Genomic DNA, 3,851 nt, shown 5'->3' on the forward strand with positions numbered 1-3,851 from the left:
ATAGTTTAATTAATAGATTAAACCATCAAGTATTTTAAATGTTTAAAATACACCCTTATACTATTCGTTAATACTTATATATATATATATATATATATATATATATATATATATATATATATATATATATATATATATATATATATATATATATATATAAGAATAAGTCAGTCTTTCCGTTAGTAGGCCTCATTCACGAAGCCGGTCTATAAGGGGGTATAAGGTTACTGCCTATAAAATGGCAGTTTAATGGGTGTCCACTCTCACCCACTGCTTCCTTGACTGGTGGAGGGTCGTTAGCCGAACGGGTAGGACAGGACATTAATTCTCCCTTCATTAAAAGTATAATGATAAATATAAAGTAACTAAACTTTATTAAGTTCCCAATCTTAGTTACTTTAGGAAAATGTGAATTTGGTGCTAACCCATGAAATTGCACTTTGCACCTTGTTAAGTCGTTAGTGGAGCGTGTGTGGTTAACCGGCACACTAATCTGGGACTGACAATGTGTGGCAAAGGGTAGCTTGATGTTAATCATAGATCAATGGAGCGTGTGTGGTTCACTGACACATTAATTAGGTGGTTGTAACATTAAGTGTACCAAGTTAATTTGCATGATTAGTCACTCCTTGTTTGTGATCCTCGGCATCCCAGTCACAAACTTGAAGGGCACAATCGAGATTTAAACATGCCATTGAATAGTTCAATGAATCTCAAAAGATCTAGGAGTTTCAGTTCATTTAAAACCTAATGTTAAATTTCGTTTTTCATGGTGGAAATTGGTAAATCGTCATTTACCTACCTTCAAATATTTTGTAGCTTGGATTACGGCATCCCTCTTCTAAGTTATAAAATATTGTGTTGGGTCCTAGCCTTAATATTTCATATTGGGTGTTATATTAAGGACTTAAATCAATTAAACTTGAATTTCTCTCTCATAGATGTCTAGTTGTGACAACTATGGTCTTCCTTATCCTTTTGGATAAAGCTATCCTAATAAAGATGATATCCCAAATGGCGATCAAGGTGAAAGATTAATCCCTTTGTTGTGCATTAATGGGACTGGAAATCATACTTCACTTCCTCCACCTCTTCCAATTATTCTCCCTAACCCACAAGTTGTTGAATAGTTCAAGGTCACTCAATCCCTATTGGCAAGCAGTGTCTATATGTACTCACATCTTGGAGATGAAGTCTCATATTGACAAGCTGGGAGAGTTGGGTGTCGAAGTCTCAAGGAATTTGGCTGTTAACTGGGTTCTTCAATCACTTCCTAAGTCATATAGAGGGTTCTTTAAAGGACTACTATGTGACAGATCACGACATGACCCTTATCGATCTTACCTATTTGCTTGTTGCTGCTGAATCAGAAATGATTTGGAGCACTGGTAAAGCAAATTTGATTGGAAGATCTACTTCCCAAACTTTCATGGACATTGACAATGGAAACATTGGAAGTCCAGAAAAGTCTTCTCTTCCCAATGGAAAGGGATCGGCCATAGTCAACCCGGTTGACCAAATGTTAAAGAGAAAGGCTAAGTCTGAGATAGTCCCATGTACAATTACTAAAGAGTCCATATGTTTCTATTGCCAAAGGAATGGGCATTGGTTGCGAAGCTGCCTTATTTACCTGAAAGTTCACTAGGATGGTAAAAGTCAAAAAAATTTGACTATGCTTCAGGTAAAGTCCACTATCTAACTCTATTAAGTTCCTATTTGGAGATTCTTATTACATGATGTGACTAGGTCGCATTTTGATTTTTTGTAGAATCGAAACAGGAGACGAAGCTTAGAAGAAGAGTATGCTGAATCTGATCGCGGAGATGGATTTCGATTGCATGATTCGAAGATCAGAATTTTGATCTGCTGCTTAAGAGTTATGATAGATTGCTTAGGAATAGATAACAACATAGTTTTCATATGTATTTGCATTGTAAGGATAAGTTTTTCCGCAATTTTAAAATAAAAGGAAAATTTTTTATTTTATTTATTTTAAGTATCCTTACAATGGGATTTGTGAAAATTGTTGTTTATATGATTCCATTGATAGCAATATTGGAAAATGGATTTAATTCTTTCGTTTGTGGTAGTGTCATAATTTACCAAATAAGGAAAGATTTTCATCACCCAAGTTTCAGTTGGATAGAAACTTGGATTCATGCAACTTGTATTGTATGATGAATGAGAATTTTCGTCTTTGGGAAATTAAGACTAATTCCTTGTTCACATGTATATGTGAGTCAAGTGAAGGACTAGGGGATCGGATACACTTGATTGTGCACTGGTCAGGTCCACCACAAAGATCGATAAGATTATTCGTTATGATTTACTAAAGTTTAGTAAATATGGTTATGCTTACAAGTTTAAGTGTAATTCTGAAACATTGGAAAAGTTTCAATGTATGGCGGAACGAATAAGAAGAATCAAATTAGGCAGAAAGATAAAAGTTTCTCCAATACGAAAAGATGGGAGAGTACTATAGTATCTTGTTTTTGTTGGGTTATGGGCATTCTAACACTCCTAAGTGTACATGCAGCCCTAAATACCTTGGATCTATGTTTTCTCTATTATACATACAATTATGAACATCCAAGGTATTATCCTAATCTAGCATACAAAATAATAAATATAACAAGATAGAATACATAACTCTTTGATGTAGAATGTCTACATGAAGCTTGAGTGCCTAGTGCCCCAAGTGTGACACCTCAAATGGTTCACACAACACCAAATACACTTGGAATAACTTGAGAGAAACTTGAACAATCCTTGAAATCGTCTAGCCCTCACACTCACACATTAGTACACGATTTCTTGAGCCATGGGATTCTTTTATATGGTGGCTATTAGGGTTACACCATGTAACTCATAACTTTACCCATTCCTTATGCTCCATGGATTTTAACCTCCATGGAGTATCCATGGGTCACCCCATGGACTTAGTCCAACATAAGGAATCTTAGATCACAAGCCCACATATATAAGAATGAATGATTTACACAATCAACCCATATATTTAATTAGTCTCCTTTTGATCACTTAATTAATTCCAAATTAATTCTTGATCAATACTAATTAAATAACCTTATTAATATATTAGAACTTATAATATATTAACCAACCTTAAGTGTTATTTCTCTCATTATAGTCTATCCAAATGCATGATGCCATGCAACCCAAATGGACCATGCCGGGTCGGGTCAAGTCTTACCAATTATAGTTATGGACTTAGACATTAATCCAACAGTCTCCCACTTGGATAAGTCTAAAACTATTATTGCGCATGACTTCAGGAACCGATCAGCAATCGTAGCTCTCAAAAGCTTCTGTCGAACTCTGACCTTGTCGATGAACTCTGACCTTTGTCAATGACTTGTCCATTAGATAAGGGATCATATATTCCTCCATTCTAGATATCATATGGACTGAGACATGGATTATCAATCATTCTCTCTGTCCATTTGTTGTTTCCCGATTTCCGATTCATGATGACTGACTGATTGAACAAATCAAATCAGTCCTGGCTTGGCCAAGCACTCACATGTATCATCTTTAAATCATCGAGGGGCCTACAGATATCGCTTTTATCCCGAAGGTAAAAGGAATGGATAAACTTCGACTCATATGGCTTGTTCTACTACTTGTTGAATCATACACAAAGGCACGTTTTATAACATCGAGTTACCAATGCGTTTTCGTGCAATCAATGTATAACCAACTCATAGTAACAACTCATATCTCTAGGTTTGAAGAATATAAGATATTATCGTCTCATGATCACTCGTGATAAAATCCATGAAGTGATTCAAATGAGCGCGGGTTGAATCCAATACTCAGAACTTATGAGCACT

Source organism: Lactuca virosa, chromosome 8 (genome assembly GCF_052849685.1).
Source record: "Lactuca virosa cultivar CGN04683 chromosome 8, Lactuca_virosa_CGN04683_v6, whole genome shotgun sequence".
Taxonomy (NCBI): Eukaryota; Viridiplantae; Streptophyta; class Magnoliopsida; order Asterales; family Asteraceae; genus Lactuca; species Lactuca virosa.